The sequence below is a fragment of the Manis pentadactyla genome, chromosome 7 (assembly GCF_030020395.1).
Source record: "Manis pentadactyla isolate mManPen7 chromosome 7, mManPen7.hap1, whole genome shotgun sequence".
Classification (NCBI taxonomy): domain Eukaryota; kingdom Metazoa; phylum Chordata; class Mammalia; order Pholidota; family Manidae; genus Manis; species Manis pentadactyla.
In genome coordinates this window covers 145,510,299-145,528,031 of record NC_080025.1, presented here as the reverse complement: position 1 = coordinate 145,528,031, position 17,733 = coordinate 145,510,299, and the positions used below count along the sequence as shown (strand labels likewise).

General features: G+C 46.4%; 1 long non-coding RNA gene across 1 annotated transcript in view; it reads right to left on the bottom strand.

Annotated features, from left to right (window-relative positions):
* LOC118919601 (uncharacterized) overlaps positions 1–17,460 on the bottom strand; it is an 80,709-nt gene extending 63,249 nt beyond the window's left edge. The window contains exon 1 of the long non-coding RNA XR_005027585.2: positions 17,211–17,460. This is a non-coding gene — a long non-coding RNA (uncharacterized LOC118919601). The remainder of the gene's footprint in view (positions 1–17,210) is intronic.
* Positions 17,461–17,733: the final 273 nt, after the last annotated feature.

Genomic DNA, 17,733 nt, shown 5'->3' with positions numbered 1-17,733 from the left:
GCAGCAGTCATGAATATAGGCGGCCTTTAGGATGTCAGACCCCGAGATGTGCTCACACATACCCCCCATCTACAAGCTCATTTGGAGGGGGGCACAGAATCAAGCCATTTATGTCAGGAACAGAGTTGTCTGTTGTGTCGAGAATGAATGCGCTTGACCACTAGAGAATAAGGATTCAGTCCTTTAACACAAGATGATTGCACAGCACCTGCTGCTCCACAAGACGCCTCTCTGGGACCACCGTGCCCCAACCCAGCCATGGGACATGGGCTGAGGGCTCGTGGCTGCCTGTGCGCAAGCACTGCCCTCAGCCCCATGGAACTGCCGTGCCGGAGGTTATGGCCTCTCGGTGACTGTCATGCAGGAACATAAAGGGCGGCCCATTGCCTCACACTGGGAGCCCGGCTCCAGCGGGATCGTTGGAGACCTGGCCGCCCCTGACTGGGGCCTGCTTTTCCCCCGGGCACTCCTCACCCCTCCCAGGGCTGCAGCACTTAGCCCCTTGTTTATTTTGTGTATTTGTGCTTTGTTTGTTTTCCACCAAATCAGCTAGTGCTTTGTGTATTTATAAACTTTCCAAAGCAGGAGGGATTCCCCTTGATTTATTTGGCATAGAGATTCCTACACCATTATTTTCCACTTTGAACTTTACAATTTCCCTCCATGTGCTCTGCTTTGGTTTACTGTGGTTGCTAATTTCCCTAGTTTTTTTGAATAGATACTTTAATCTTTCATTTTTATTAATATTTATAGCTCTGAATTTCATTCTGATCACTGTTTTTAATATATCATGCAGGTTCTGGTATTTTCTGGCAGTTTTCATTATCATTAGCTTTTAAAAATTCTGTCATATTAATTTGCATCTCCCCTTTCATCCAAGAGTTGTTTAATGACATTGCCCCACATGAGGCAATCTTTTTTGGATTTCGATAATTATCTGCAGTTTCATTGTACTGCAATCAAAGAAATTAGTAATATTTCACTTTCGGGGACTCACTGATATTTCATAATGCTTACTGATACACAATTAAGTTTTGTAAATGTGCCATGAAAACTTGAGAAGAAGGCATATTATCTGTCTCTATTATCAGAACATCTCATTCAATATGTATCCACAGATTTTTCCCTATAATATTGTTTAAGTATTTTATTTCCCTACTGATTTTTGTCAGCTTGATCTGTATGAAGCTGACAGTGATATAACTAAGGCTTCTGTGGGTGACTGTCTTTATTTCTTTGCATCTCCAATAATTTTTGTTTCATAAAAATGGTTGTTATATTGATTGGTGTATGTGTGTTCATTACTGTTATATCTCCATCACATTTTACGTGCTTAGCATTTTAAATGCCCTTGTTTGTCACATTCAGTGCTTTTAGGAGTCAATTCCAGGTTGATTCCAAGACTGCAGCCTCGCCTCTCCTACTGCTCCCGTTCACCTGGTACCCCTTTGGCATCTTTCACTCCTACCCTCTGAGTCATTCTGCTTTAAGTGTCTCTTCTTAGGTTACACTTAGGTCTCAGATTATGGAGCAGCCAAACTCCTCGGATTTAACAATTAAGTCCATTCATAATGATCAACATGGCTGATATGTCCAATATTAACTAGGTCATGATATTTGATAAGTTATGTGTTTTATGTTATTTTGTTATGTTCCTTTCTCGGCATGATGTGTACACTTTGCTCTTTATTTTTTAAAGTTTTATTCTTTTGTTTCTGGAACATTTGCGTTTTCGTTGTGGGGCTTGTCTTTGCCTCTGTGTCCTCTGTGGCCTCCCTGGATCCTTTCTTTCTCATCTCATCTCTTCCTGTCTGACGTTTCAGCACCTGATGGTGTGCTTTAACTCCCGCCTATCTCCTAAAAGACAGTAAGTTACTTTTCTTTCCTTTTTCCTTCTATCTTTTCCTCTCACTTTTCAGTCACAGTATTTCTGTTTCCCATAACAATGTCACATTTGCATATGAGTCTCTCCTCCTGCCTACACTTTGCTTTAGTCTCATGTATACAATCGAATGGACTGTGCACAGTACTGTCATGCTGGAGATTTTCTGGCCATTCTTGTTTAAATGAGGCTCATTTCCTTTGAGATTCCTCAAGAAGGGAGCCTGGGCCCCCAATTCCCCAAGCCACTGAGTGTCTAATACAAGCCTATAGTCTTGATGCTTCACAGACAGTTTGATTGAACATGAAGGTCCTTTTTCACACTTTCTTTCACTGAGTTTTTAAAAAATTCTGCCCCAGTGTTGCCTCCCTTTCTATGCTGTTTTTGAGAATTCTAATTCTTTTGCTCTCCTAACTTACTTAATATCTTTAAACCTGAAAACTGTGGGATCTTTTTCTTAACCTTTGATGTCTAATCACATTACTAGAACATATTGTGAAGTTGGTCATTCTTTCTGTTTTCCCAGCTACCCAGTGGACCCTTTCAATACGCAACAGGCGGGTCTTCTTCTATGTCCATCACGCATTCTTGGATTACAGTTTGCATATTAGTTCAGTTTCAGTTCCAGTGTTTGACTTTCTAGATCTGTGATTTCAATTATATGGATGCTGTTCCTTCTTTGCTTGTCTTCCCATTCAACCTCTCTGTTTTGGATCCTTTTTACTTCTTCCTTTATCTTATTTTCATGTATTGGTTGCCTTCTTGCATTTCTTTGAAGCCCCTTATGACATGCCATTTGCATCACCTTCACGTCCAAGATGATTTTTACTTTTTCTTTAATTTTTTTCCTGAGTTAAGCCAAGTCTTTTCACTATTTTCTGGGGTTTTTTTTGGTCCATTTTTGTTTTTACTTTTTGATTTCTGATTCAAGGTGGTACTTCATATTATAAATGCCTGTTTGAATATATTTAATTCACTTGGACCACATCTTACAGTTCTCTTTTGCTTCATGGTTGTCAACAGGGGAGGAATTTCAACAGCTGAAACATGTTAATTCTCACTTTTCATATTTTCATAGTAACTTCATACAGACTCATCCAACAATATGCTCTTTATTTTGTACATTTGTAGCAGTTTACAATATTTCTGCTATCATGTGTGGCATGGTGTCCTCTTCTGATTAGCATAGTAGCCTTTCTTTAGTGAATTAGTTTCTTGTTGATGCATGGAGTGGCTGTGTACCCTCCAATTTTTACATTACTTTTTGTCTTTAAGGACCTTGATTTTTCCTTTTGCTTTTTATTTTTTTTACTACCCAGTCACTAAAAGTGCCTATCCCTTATTTTCTGTCTTTTTCTCCCCAGAAGCCATACTTTTTGAAATCTACCATTTCAAATCACACATACTTGAAGCCTCTTCCCTGTAGCCAGTATTGTGGCCTACTAATGCAATTTTTTAGTATTTTCAAAATTAGGAGAACTTTATCATTTTGGTGATGGTTTTAGAATAAATTTAGACCTGTTGCTTACTGCCATCTTCACTTTTCTGTGCAGTATTTTTTTTTATATCAGACCACCTTTGCCTGCAGCAAAGATTTGCAAAAAGCTTTCGAGATTACTTACTGAGGTTTCTTTCTTCTCCTTCCTTCCGTCCGTCCTTCCCATCTCTTTTATTTAAAAACCACTACAAGTTTGTGCATTAATTGTCTTCCGGTTATGTTAATGTCTGGATTTTGTGTGGTTTTTTGAGTTCTTCTTTTACTATCTCTTGCATTTGGAGAGATGTGATTAAGGCATTTGTCATTGTCCTCAACTACCTGGAAGAACACAACAGCATTTTTTTAGAGCTATAGATACTATCTTGACCGGAAACTCTGAATTTGCAACTTAAAATAGGATGTTTACAAAGCAGTAAATTCTGAAAGGTAATGAATACCAAATTCCAGAACTAGACTGACCAAAACTTCTTAGGGATTTGGATAAGATAATGTCTGTGGAATAAGGTACAGAATATTGGTTAAGAGATAGGCTCTGGGGCCAGACAGAGGTGAGTTTGATTCATATCCTTGTTACTTACCAGCTGTGCAGCCTCAGGTAAGGACTTCGGGCTCATTTTACAGATCGGGAAGCTGAGGTCTACAAGAGTTAATCCTACACCCACGCTCATTGAATACTAACAGCCGAGTGAAATAATGCATCAGATGCTCTTTAGTTAGAATTTATGGTGCACAGCAAATATTGGTGAAGTGTTAACAAAATAATGGGAGGAATTAGGTAAGGTTTTATAGAGGATAAGTCCTTAATTTGTACATTAAAATGTAAGTGATAATTATAGATTAAAAGTGTAAGGGAGATTCCTGGGGGAATTTTAACATGAGCAAAGATGCAGGGGTGATCTTTGAGCCTGACATATTGGCTAAAGGGGGTGACAGGTGGAGTTTCAGAAAAATGAGACAAGCCTTTCTGCCCATCTGAAGATTTATGTGGAAAAGCAATGGTAGATAAGATTGGATTGATCTACAGGCCTGGCTATAAAGGCAAGTGAATGAGTCCTAAACCTCAGGGTTTTACTTGATCCAATGTTTCTGGAGAAACTAGTGCAGGTACTATGAATAATGTGCCCTGATAAAAACACTGTATGTATTCTACATATGTCTGAGTCTATGTAGATTTGGAAAAATCAGATTGAATAAAGCTAAACTCATTTCTTTGTGCCGGAAACATGCCCTAAGCTTTAATATACTGGTTTGCATTTATGAATCTTCAAAATGGAGATATATTATTCAGCAACATTTCTTATATTTTAATACTATTTGTGACCCTTTTATTATAAAAATAAAACAGTCAGATCCCAATTTGAGTAGCGCAGAAGTAGAACAAGCTGCCCTGGAGTTTGGGCCTGCGAAGGGGAGCGACCCAGAAATGGACCATTGCTGCTCCACCCAGAAGAGACTGGAGAGATGAAGCCGACAGGAGGCCTCATTGTAAAAGCAGAAACGTTTGACGTGCTAGAATCCTGTTCCTCTGCGAGGGCATTCTCTGCTGCGCTGCACCTACAGTGAGCTCTGGGGACACAGGAAGCGGCTAATTCCTCCGCTGCCTGTAAGCGTCTTTGGTTGCTGGCCCACGCAGGGTGTATGTGAGGCCCACATGCCACACCTCAGCAGTTTCTTTTGTCTCGTGCCGCCCTTCCAGGAGGTAGGCCAGACCCTCTGTTCTTGGGACTCTGCAGGGGAATGGATACTGACCCCTGTGGAGCCAGATGGACCCCATGCTCTTTTTCCCCTGTCTTCTATAATACGTGCACCCACCCCACCTGCACACACCCTACCAAGCCTCCAATATACCTTAGCTTCTGCATTTCTGGGTGTTTTCCCTAAGGGTGAACCTATCATGAAATTGTCATATCCCCCCAAAGAAAAAACCAAGATCACGAACATTTGAACTTGTGCAGTCTTACAACGGCTGCCTTAGACATGGCCCCACACTTCGCAGACCTGCAGCTCCAGCACCACCTCCTCTGTCACCCACAGGCACAGGCACACGTTGCTGCCAGGGACCGGGGGGGCAAGACCAGAGGAGGGCAGGCGGACAGGGGGCACCTGTGAAGGGCTGTGGCTGGGCCCACATGGGATCTCACCGTCCCTCGGGGCTGTCCATGGAGCGGGGGGCCGTGAGCGAGGGTGTCAGCTCTCCAGCCCATCCGGCCTGCCCTGCTCATGTGCAGGCGGAGGGGACAGGGGCGCCGGGCCTCTGCGGCAGGTCACAGACGTGAGCTTGGGACTGACGGCACCTAGTTCCTGTGGCAGTGAGGCACGGCCACGTGGGGAACAAGAGCTGGGGGGAGGCAGGAAGAGCGGGAGAAGCATAACGGGAGAGCCGCTGAGGTCGCCCGCCCCAAACGAGGGGGCCAAGCCCACGGTCTCCCAGAGGCTGCTCTCTTGCACACCCGGCCACCCCGCCCCACTCTGAACATGCTATCAGATGCACCTTCAGTTCAGAAAGGACCGTGAAAAAGGCATCGACTCCGGTTGAGCCCGTATCACCAAAGTCTCACCAGAGGGTCCAGGTCACCCATCTGCCAAGAGGTCGGAGTCTGGAGCCGCACTGCCAGCACCTTGAGCCTGCTGGGGTCCTCCCTGCTCTGACCTTGGGCGGGATGGCACCTCCTCGTCTCCAGGTCCCTCCTCTGTGGACTAGGGATGACACAGCACAGGCCCATAACCCATATCCACAATTCCAAAACCCTGAAGTTCTCAGAAATCAGCTTGTTGGTTTTTCATGACTTTTCGGCAACACTGCAGACCTGAACTAAAATGATGCAATTTATAGTCTAGATTTTCCCACTTATTATGAATATTCACATACATCTCTGGAGAAACAGGAACATGTTTAATGATCAGCTGCTGCTGAGGGTGTAACATTACATGTGGTATAGACACCCAAACAGCTAATCGGGGGTAAAAAGCTGTATTCCAAACCACATCGGGACTGAGAGCTTTGAATAAAGGGGTGTGTGGTGCCTTCCAGATGAGCTGTGTTTGGGAAGTTTTGATATTAGAGGTGATTCAAGATGCAAACATTAGTAGATTCCAAGAGCGAATGTGGTGCCTACAGGGGATCAAGCATCATTCTAAGCCATTTATGTGCACTTACATTTATTTATTGCTTGCAATCTGCTAACATTTGCATCTTAAATCATCATCAGTATTGAAATTTTCCAACCACATCACAAGTGACTTCAAACACTGTGGGCAGGAAAATGCCCATGAGTTAGAGGCTTTGTGTTGGGGGACCTGTGTGTGTATGCATTTTAATGTGGTTAAAAAACACATAGCATTAAATTGACCATTTTGGTTTAGCCATTCTTAATATAGCCCAGTGGTGCTAAATACATACATATTGTTTGTACAACACATTGTTGGAAATGTTTTCTCTTGTAATACTGAAACTCTCTACCCAGGAAACATTAATTCTCCTCTCCTCCCCCTTGAGCCCTCAGTAACCCTGTACTTTCTGTTTCTATGAGTTTGACTACTTTAGGTAGCTCATACAAGTAGAACCATACGGTATTTATCCTTTTGTGACTTGTTTACTTCTTCAAGCCGCAACCATGGTGTAGCATGCGACAGGATTGCCTCCTTTTTTAAGGCTGTGTAATATTCCAATGTGTGTATGTACCACCTTTTGCTTATCCGTTCATCTGTCAATGTGATGGGCCAGTTGGGTTGCCTCCACCTCTTGGTCATTGTGAGTAAGGTTGCAGTGAACATGGGGGTGAAGATGTCTCTTTGAGCTCCTGACTTCAGTTCTTTCAGATGAATAACCAGACGTGGGACTGCTGAATCACGTGGTAGTTCTATTTTAAATTTTTTGAGGAACTTCCACACTGTTTTCCACAGTGCCTGAACCATTTTACATCCCCACGGACAGTGCACAAGAGTTCCCACTCCTCCACTTCCTGGCCAGTGCTCATTTTCTGTTCTTTTGATAGTGGCCGTCCTGATGGGAGGGAGGTGGTATCTCACTGTGGTTTTGACTTGCATTTCCCTAATGGTTAGTGATGTGGAGCACCTTTCCAGGTATCTATTGGCCATTTGCATGCCTTTTTTGTTTGACCATTTTTAATCAGGTTATTTGTTTGTTTGGAGTTGTAGAAGTTCCTTATATATTCCAGATATTAACCATTTATGAGAATATGGTTTGCAAATATTTCTCTCATCCCATAGGTTACCTCTGCATTCTGTTGATTATTTCCTTCGACATGCAGAGATTTTAGTTTTATGTGGTCTCATTTGTCTATTTTTTTTTATTTTGCTGCCTGTCATGAGAGGCTTTTTAAGAAATCTAGAAATCGATGTTGGAAGCCAGTCCCCTTGTGATGAATTAGGAATAGAAAGACATCAGCACTACGCTGAGAGCAAGTCCGTGCTGAGAGCCCCGCCACCGAGGCAGCAGCCCACGCTACTGCTTCATCTGCAGTGCAGAAGGCCGCTCCACAGGCCAGGGCGAGGGAGCTATCGTGAGCCAGCTCTCATGCAGAGGGGAGACTGTTAGGAGGGAGGAGGGGAGAGGAAGACAGACGGCTGTGCGGGAGGGAGCCTGCAATGCAAAGCTCACCTGCCTTTTTTTTTTTTTAATGACATCATTAGTCACTGCTGAGGCCCAGGACTGGTAATGGCAGGGCTCACCCATGAGGCTGGACAGGGAACACACCCCATCAGGATTCCTGAGCAGGACAAGTGGCAGCCTCCAGATTCACGTTGACAGGACTGCCAGGTACCCCCCAAGAATGTGCTGTGAATTGACGGTCTTTGTGCAGGTTAATGGATATTGGAGGAAAGCAAAGCCACATGATTCATCTTGCAGGGTAGTATCCCACCAAATTAGACGATCTGCCCAGATACTGGAGTCACAACGTGTCAGAAAGAAACAGAGGTCACGCCCGCCTCATGCAATCGGATGTGAGGGGTGGAAAGAAGCACAGGGACTGGCTCAGCTGTGTGTGACCTTCAGGTCTACATCACCCTCACCCTGTTTTTGTTACACTGAGAAACAGGGACCTGCTGTGACATTTGGATCATCTTACAGTTTTCTAAGCTAGAGTGTAGATTTTTTCCTGGATGGTTAGGGTGCATGTACACTGAGCTCTTACTAGGTGCACAGAAGATGAGGTGATAGCAGAAACAGACCTAATAATGACACCCTGTTCACATAATGGTGAAAATGGACAAGGAACTTTAATAAACAATCCTAACATTGCCAGGACATAATTAGGACATTATCCAATTTTACTGATGCTGACAGCTCATGAAGAGAAATAATTACCCACAACTGGAAGTGGCCCAGCCTGAAATAAGAGTCATGGTCTCCTAGCCCTTAGGAGGTGCTCACTTAAATTTAATGCAAGTAAAAAAATCAGCCTTATATTTGAGGATGTAGCTTGTACTTTGCTGGGTATAGTGGGGAGAACAATCAACTAAGTGCAAGTCCAGGATTAGAAACTGGAACCCTTCCCATTCACTTGTACATCTGACCTACAGTCTTCACTAAAGTAATTTAACAGTACAGAGCTCTGAATTGACTTAAAGAAAAAAACCTAAATAGAAATATTTAGGCACTCTTCCATCCATTTCTTAAATCAAAGCACTAATTATTTAACCCAGTTTTCACTGCAGGCATAAATAAAATGCTTGTTTCAATTCCCAGCTTAATCTGTATGGAATGTATGACTGTAAGGTAGCTTGACTGATGCTTGAATTCATGTGTCTCAGTCTGGACCCCTTGGGAGCAAACCCTCCGAGAGAGCCCACCCAGGTCCCCCCCGCAGCCCCAGGAGCGCCTGCCCGTTTAGAGCTTCCCTGTCACAGCAGCCATCACGCTGCACTTCCTGTGCCTTCACGGTGCTAAATCCTTAGGTTTTGAGGGCAAATGTGATACTCTGAAGCAGACAAAAGTCATTCTGAGTTGTTTTAAGGTAAACTAATACCAGTTTGGGTCAAAATCTGTACTAGTGAGACTGATTTGGCTTAAACTGTTGAGAAAATGCCTAGAGCTTTTAAAGGATAAAGCCATTCTTTGCCGAGTTTTTGGAAATCTGGCAGCCCCCTCAAAGAGCACTCTTACAATGATTGTCTGTGGCAATGTGTGGTTCTGATAGGATGTTAGGAGCCCTCTTACTCTGAGCCCTTTTGCTGCGGGTTAGGAATAATGGCCTCCGGCCCTGCGCATGAGCTCCACCTCCCACCCTTCCCAGGCTCAGGGGCTTCCGCCACAAGCTCCCCTCCCCTAATAGGAAGACAGAACACGAATTTGCCCAAGTTTCTTCTTTCCTGCTTCTATTCTTTTTGGAGCAGAAAAGGAAAAAAATTAATTTTTTAAAAATAACACCACGTCATTCATTTCCATAAGCCTTTTATGATTTTTAACCAGCACAGAACATCCCAGCTCCACCTCAGACCGGCCAGGCTACTTTGCTCTCTATAATGAATAGCTTTAAATGTGCACGGATAGCTTATGCTTGCTCACTACACTCTACAAGCTACACTTCTAGGCAATATTTATGCCTGGTAGCTAATTCCACTTGCATTAGCAAGGAAGCTTTGGGTTATAACCTAGCAAGGCTTGGTTTACAATTTTTTAAGGAAAAGCTTTGAGACAAAGATGTAAGGTAGATTCTCCACGCCAAATACAACACGTGGGCACAGGCAGCCTCACCCCTAACATGTTGTAGTTGTGGTTAAGTCCGAAGGAAGAGTCTGTTCCTACAAGAGTAATGCTTTCTCCTTTGATATGCTTTGATTTATTGGTCTGCTGTGTCTCCGGCAAAACTCTGAATGGAAGATGTTTACCGTGGGGGAAGGAAGACAAGCAAGGGTTTACTTCACTTGCTGTCTATTCCGGTTAGGAATATCAATATTTTCCATAAGTTTGATTCTCTCAGCTACAGCCTAGGAGTGAATTTAGCATTTTGGGAAATCATATTTCCTCTTGCAAGCAATGAAGGCACTAGTTAGTCTGTTACTAATCCTAAGCAATAAAGGTAGCTTGTGATAGTTTTCAAAATTCATTAGAATGACAAAATTCTATGCAAGCTGAAATTTGCTTTGACACATCTCACCTTTATTACTTTATGGCAACTGTCCCCTCACCCGCATTCTCACCAAGCCAAGTCTACTTCTAGACTAAGAGGGCAACAATCCCAGCATCTCATGTCTACTAAATTCCCCGGACTTAAGGCAGAGCTCGATGTGCAGTAGGTGCTCACAACACAGTCTGTTAAATGAAGTAGTGAGGGATACTGGCCCAGGTGCCAATGGAAGAGGAGGCCGGGGGCCCAGGTGGGGATGTTGAGGACGAAAAGCATAAAACTGGGCCCCTGCTCTCAAGGGGCTTGTGATATGATTGGAGAGACCAAGCAGCATACGCATGAAAATTAATTAATTTGTGTCACATTTTCTCTAGAATCCTTCTCTAGACTGGAAGAAGAGCCTAGCATATTTAAAAAACTAAAAAGAAACCCACTGAGCCTAGCTACAACACTGTGCAGAATTTGAGAGTGTGAGATGGGCAGGCGATGGATGCCACAGAGCCTGGATTGGGAGATTTACTTCTTCCTGACCATGAGGAGCCCTGGTAAGTTCTAGAAGGCAAGCAATGTAATGCAGTCCTATTTTAGTTTATGAAAAGCCACTGGTTGCTGGTGAAAGAATGGTGTACAGAGGAGGCAGGGAGGCCCGTGAGGTGGCTACTGCATCCCTCCAGGTAAGAGGCGAAGGTGGCTTGTCTAGAGTAAGAAAAATGGGGAAAGACGATGTGATCGTCATCTATTTTGGTGATGGGACTTTGCTGGATTTTCAGATCGAGTGGGTGGTCAAGATAAGGGAAAAGAAAAAGGTTAAGGGTGCTCTGTGAATGTTTAACTTGATAACTGGTCACCTCCTACCCTGGTTCTCTCCAGTTCCCACCACCACCACCACCCCCTGTCACTTCAGAAAAATGGCATCTTACTGCAATCATGAACATCATTTGGGAATATCAATTCTGGGATGCTGGTTCACCCAGGCAGGGATTCAAGTTAGTGGCTGGACATATGCATCAGAACCCAGAGCCATGGTCAGACCAAAACCATCAGATCCGGGAGACTTTGAAGGCCATAGCGCTGGATGGAACTGTCTAGAGAATAAATGCAGATAGAGACAAGATAGGTCTCAGGATGAAGCCATAGGACTCCAACACTTACAGTGCAGGCAGCTGGGAGGGAGCCAGCAAAGAGACTGAGGAGAAGAGGCCAGGGAGGGAGTAGCAACCCTCTAGAGGTCAAGACTGAAACATTTCAAGGGAGGGGCGACCAGCTGGGTCACATGCTGCCAAGTGGCTGTGAAGGATGAAGAATAAAATGTCTGTTGTCAGCTCTGGAAGATGAGGCTGTTAGAAAGTTTGGCAGGAACTTTCTAATAGTGATGGGAATAGAAGCCGCATGGAAACATTTGTGAAGGAACAGGCCCCAGACATCACCTGCTTCTTGCCATCTCCAAAAGGAAGCCCTGCCACAGAGAAGACAGGCCTTTTGCCTGAGCACAGACCTTGGCACAGTGGCCATGGATGAATGGCCTTGCTGCACTTCAGTGTATGCAGAATGTGGGCCCCAAAAGGCCAGAGGCAGGGCGTGGACCTGCCCAACAAGACCATAGAGTGCCTCTGCTTTCTCCAGCACAGCACAGCTGTACAGTACTGATCTGGGCCTGGGGACCAACGGATGTCAGAGAGACTGTGTGCAAAACTGTGCAAATACATGTTTCCAGTGAAAGGGTCCATAGCTTTTACCACATCCTCAATGGGTCTAGGTCTTCCCTTCAAATAAAAATATTAAGAACTTTGTTCTACACTAAAGAAATTGTCCAGCTCACCAGACTGAGAAAGACTTTGAGCTCAAACTCCCAGGGAGCATCATTTGTCATCATCTAGGGCACCAGGCTACATGGCAACACAGTCAAGGAGACTCCGAGAGGCCTGGCAGCCTCAGGCATCACCCACCCATCGCATCGAGCATTCGTCTAAGCTCTTAAAGCTTTTGATTCCAGGGAAATGTCTCTTCCGGGCATGGGGCTTCAGAGGCTGATAAATGCTGACCGATCCATCAAGTGGTCCGAGGACAGCGCAGAGCTGTAGTGGGGGGCCACGCTGCGCTCTGCCTATAGACTCGTGGCTCAGAGCACGGAGCAGCGTCTGACAAGAGCCCTAATCCAATTTCTGAAATCAGTTCCCATCAGGAACTCCTGTCCTGGGTAAGACACAGAGGCTGGCTGGTAAGTGGTAGTTGGCTTTCTGACTGGGTCAAAGCTACCCCGAGGATTTCTCTCTACTCTGGATACTAGGGCATCGGCTGCTAGAAATGCTCAGCATCAATGTTGAACCTTCTTCTTCCAAGACTACAAAAGAATCTTAGAACACTTGTTCTCTTGAAAGTGCCAGAGGTGGAGCATAAATGGGCTCTCCGTGCCCGAGCAATCTACTTCTTGCAGAACGCCACTTTCATAAAGGTCAGGTTGACTCCTCAGCTCCCACCACCATATTCGGCCACTTCAGAGCCAGAACTAAAGTCCAGTTAAGAACTTGACATCCAGCCACTAGTGGAAACATGGCCGACCATCCTCTGAAATACTCTTCCCCGGGGCAGGCTCAGTCCTGCAGTCATAACCCAGAGATGTCCCAAAGCTTCAGTGCCTGGGGCTGGGTGGGGCTGCGGGCAGGAATGCTGTCCCTCACACATCGTTCAGTCACTGACTTTCAAGGTGACAGATATATATTTGGTTACTTCTCTTTTTATTTCTCAATCTCTGGCACCCAGCACAGTGCCTGGCACACAGAATCAGCACAATTAGGTTTTTTTTTTTATCAATAAATGAATTGTTGAGGAAGTAGATGAACACTTATTGGTCAAGATCCAGTCAGGAAACAGAACCCAGGGTAAGATTCCAAACAAAGGGAATTTAGACAGGAAATTAATACAAGCATTGGAAGAACAGAGATACCAAATGGGGCAGTGAGGCAGCCCAGACGTCAGCACCAGCGGGCGCTAACCTGCCCCCGGGGGAAGGCAGGCCTCTGGGCCAGGACTGTGGCGAGGCAGGGGGACTTCCCACAAGAGCAGGAGCACCCCGGAGATGCTGCTGGAAACGGAAGCTCCCCCCATCATGTGCCGAGCCTCTGCTGGCACAGAGCAGCGAAGCCTGAGACAGGGAGCCGCCCTGCATCCGGGCAGAGAAGGGGAGGGCACGGGTGGCGGACACGGCTGACTCACGCCAGCTCCGGGAGAGTTCCGCACCTCGAGGGGCTGACAGGGTGCACCTGTGTCAAGGGGTGATACTCGTCTGTGTCAGAGCCAAAGGACGGTAAAAGCCCGAGCACACAGCAATTTAGGAGAGGAAGGAGTATATCTATCTGCTCCTCGAGGGAAGGCTTGGATGTTTGTGACTGAATGCCAGCACACAGAAGCATTCTTTCAAAAGATATTTATTGGAGTGATTGCTGGTGTAGACGAGTATGGTCTGAAAAGATTTCCAGAGAGGACATGGAATGAGTCCCTGCCTTTGAGAGATGGGAAGGATCAAGGGGACCTCCTAGAAAGGCGGCCAGGAGCGCAGAGGCTGAGAGGGAGAGCAGGGTGCAGACCTCTCCCGGCGCTGAGCTTGTCTCTGCTCAGCACTGGCACGCTGAGCCTCCCAAGGATCCGGGGCGCTAATGTCTCCACAGCAAAACTGGAAAAATCTTTGAAGGTAGGAATGGATCTTCTTCACTGTCTTGTCCCAAGCCTCCCAGTTGCCAAGTTACAGATCACCTGCTGGCATCACGCCCTCGGTCTCCCCCAACAGCCCCCTCAGATGCCGCTCCATACCCACCTGCACCCTGCCACTTTTCCGGTCCACGAAGGTGGTCTGAGCCTGCATGGGTGCCCTCTAAATCCCCCTCAAGTTAGAGAGGTATTGAATGAGCATGACCTAGAGGTCACTGGAAAACAGGAAGGATGCCAGCACAGAAATATCTCTGAGAAACTTCTGGATAGTGCAAAGATGATGGAGATGGACAGGTGGGAATGATCGTGTGCGTGCAAACGCACAGCATGAGCAGCGCCAGCTGGAGAGGGGCATGAGGGAGGGGTGGCCTGCTCCTCAACTTCGGGCCTTGGCTCACACAAGAGAGATGCCCATCCCTCCCACGCTCCCCCAGGAGAGCTCACTTTAACCTTCATTTCCCTCTAAAGGGAGGATGATGCACTCGTGTGACTGGCAGGGCCTTCCCTGCCCGGTTGTCTGGGGCTCAGAAGCAAGCCTGTGCCTCACAGCCGATGCCCTGCTGCCCCCTCTGTGCACCCCTGCACACAGGTGCCCGGCCCTCCTGGACGGGGTTTCTCTCCTCTCTTCCAGCACCTCTGCTCTGCTAGCAACAGAGGTAGTCATCAGATTAGGTCTTCGGTTCGAGGACCGTCCCAGCTACCTTCGGGGCTAAGCCTCCTTCTTCAACCCAGTGTTTTCTTAACTTTTTAGCGAAGTATAATTGCCCAGAAAAGTACACATTTTGAAACAGGTTTAATCAGAGAGCTCTGCCTTTGGGGGCTTACTGGACACTGTCATCGCCTAGGTAAAGTGGGTGTTTGTTCTCCTTGTCCTGCCAGCCTTTTCTCTGTGTGCTGCACCCGCATGAGCCCAGGGAGGGGTCCATGGAGCCCGAGGCCCCGCAGCCCTGGGAGCCCTCAGCAGGAGGCAGGGCTGCCGGCCCCTGACCAGCTCCTGGCGGAGAAGCCTTCCTGTCGGTGTGCCCTTCCCAGCGGGGCCAGGCTTCCTCTGAGGAAATGGGGCATCGACTCTTACAGATTCCAGCTCATTCACACCAGATTAAGCTGCATATTAACAAAAAAATTAATAGGCAACAAAGAATCAGCAGATAGGAGAATAAACAAGCCGTCACAGAGGACCAATTCCAAAATACGCTCCACCACCAAGACCTTTCACTGACACCGCCCAGAAAATTGTGAAATAAATACATAAATCTATTCTGCTGGCGGCGTGAATGATGCGGCCTCACCACGGAGGTGCTGCAAACGACGTCTCGGCTGCGGGGGGTGCCTTGGCATTTGGGCAGAGCTGGTAAAGTGTCAGCGAGTTGAACGCAATCATCATCTTTAATGCATCATTGAAGCATGCGCTTCTAGATGAATATTAATAAAAGAAAAAAACACCGGCAACTAAAATTCTAGTGGCTCCTAGAAATTCCAAAGGATGATCAGAGGAGGGAAAGCATGCAGACAGTCCTAAGGAGAGAGCAAACTTTGTCTGACGTTCTGCCTTCCTTGCAGATTTCTGTACCTCCTTGTGCTTCCCTGGCTGGTGGAAATCTTTCTCTTTCCTTTAGTAACTTGAAAGTTTTACCTCTTATTTCCTTAACTCATGTTTTCCATAATAATTTAATCAGAAGACTAAAAATATGGTGACTAGAATAACTTGAGACATGTTAGTCATCATAACAGGTTAAATTCCCCCCTTAAAAGGCCTGTTCTGGCAGGTTAAGGTAAATGTATGCTGTTTACAAGAGTCCCCGACAAAACCAAATGGCACAGGAGACGGTAATAAATAAAGACGAGACGAGACACACAAGGAGATGCTAACGAGGGAAGGCTAATGTAGCAACACCAACAGGAGGTTTCAAAGCAAACATTCCTAAAGGAGGCAATGAAGTAATTTTCTACTGATTGAAGAAATAATTCACAAAGAATAACAATAGCCGTGTATCCCTAGGCACATAATAAAGCATCAAGATTTATAGCAAAAGATATGCAAATTCAAGGAGAAATTGGGAAAGCCAGAAACATATCTTTCAGAAATTGATTCAATTAGACTTAAGAACTTCAATAACACAGCTAACAACCTTGGCACATATAAAACTTCTACACCCAAAACCAGAATAGACATTTTTAGAGCACTAACAGAATAGTGAATAAAAATGTCATTAGTTAATAAACATAATCTCCATGCGTTCTCTCTAAAACAGAGACCGCTGGAGCATACTTTGTGACCACCGCTCAACAAAACCAGAAAAGGACAAGAGGAAAGTCAAAATGGAACTTTGGAGCTAAAGAAGTCAAGGAAGAACTGAGAACCGTGGGTAAAAACAAAGCAAAACACAACCCCAGAGCCGTACAGGCCGCCCCCGGGCACTGGCTTCCGCGTGGGCCACTCGTGTCCACGGCCCCTACACCCCGGCGCCAGGCCCCTGGAGCCCGACCCCGAGGCGGTCTGCCCGGCCCCCTGTGGGTGTCATGGGGCGCCTCCTCACTCCGCGGTCTCCGTGCATGGTCAGAGATCTTACATCCGTCTGTGCCCATGACGGCCAGTCCTCCCTTCGTGGGTCTGTGCTTCTAGTCCTACTCAAGCAAGTGCCCCCCTTACTCCAAGTTATAAGAATATTATCCAAAAATTTCTTATTTTAAAGATTATTTGTATTTTTATTTTTCAGTATGAGCTGTGTTGGAGGTCTAGTTCCTTCTGATAAAAAAACAGTTGTATAAGACGAGTCCGTTAAGCAGGGCTCTTGTCCCAGGGGACTTGAACGGCAGCCTGTGTCACATATCACACTCTGTGGTCACGTAGCTCCGTCCTTCTGCCTCCCTCTCATAATGTAAGGACCCTTGGGTTACAGGATAGGTTCCCCTCCATAATCCAGGATTCCCGCTGTGTAAGGTCATCTACCAGTACCCTAGCTCCATCTGCACCTTGACCCCCTCCCCATGTGACCTCGCATCCATGGGTCCTGGGATAAGGACGTGGACTTACCACGCCTACCACGGAAGGTGAGGTTGGTGTCTCGCCTCCCTCTCTGCAGCCACAAGGTAGGGCCCTGAGACCATGAGGAGGGCCTTGCCCTGCCCGGCCAGGGAGCTGGGAGCTCGCATGCCCACATGAAGGGACGTGGAAAGTCCTGGGAGGCAAGAGAAGGGGACAGGCAGGGATCCAGTCCTGGCGCCCGTGGTCTGCAGGTGTGGCATGGGACTGGGGTGGCCAAGCTGAAGCTGCCCCCGTCCTTGCTCTGTATATCAGGAACTCTGTCAGCCTGCTTTGCCAACCAGCTTCCTGGTGATCTGGCCAATGAGAGGGCTCGTGGGAAGTGATGTGCAACAGGAGGGGGAGCCGGGCATGACCCCCACTCTGCCTCAGGCCACATCACCAGCACCTCCTTCCTGCTCAGAGCCCTCATCAGAAGCCCTCTCCCCAGATGCTCCCAGGACCTGCCACATGGCCCCAGAATCTGCATTCCGGTACCACTGCCTCCGCCGGTTGTCCCTGACAGGGCAGGACA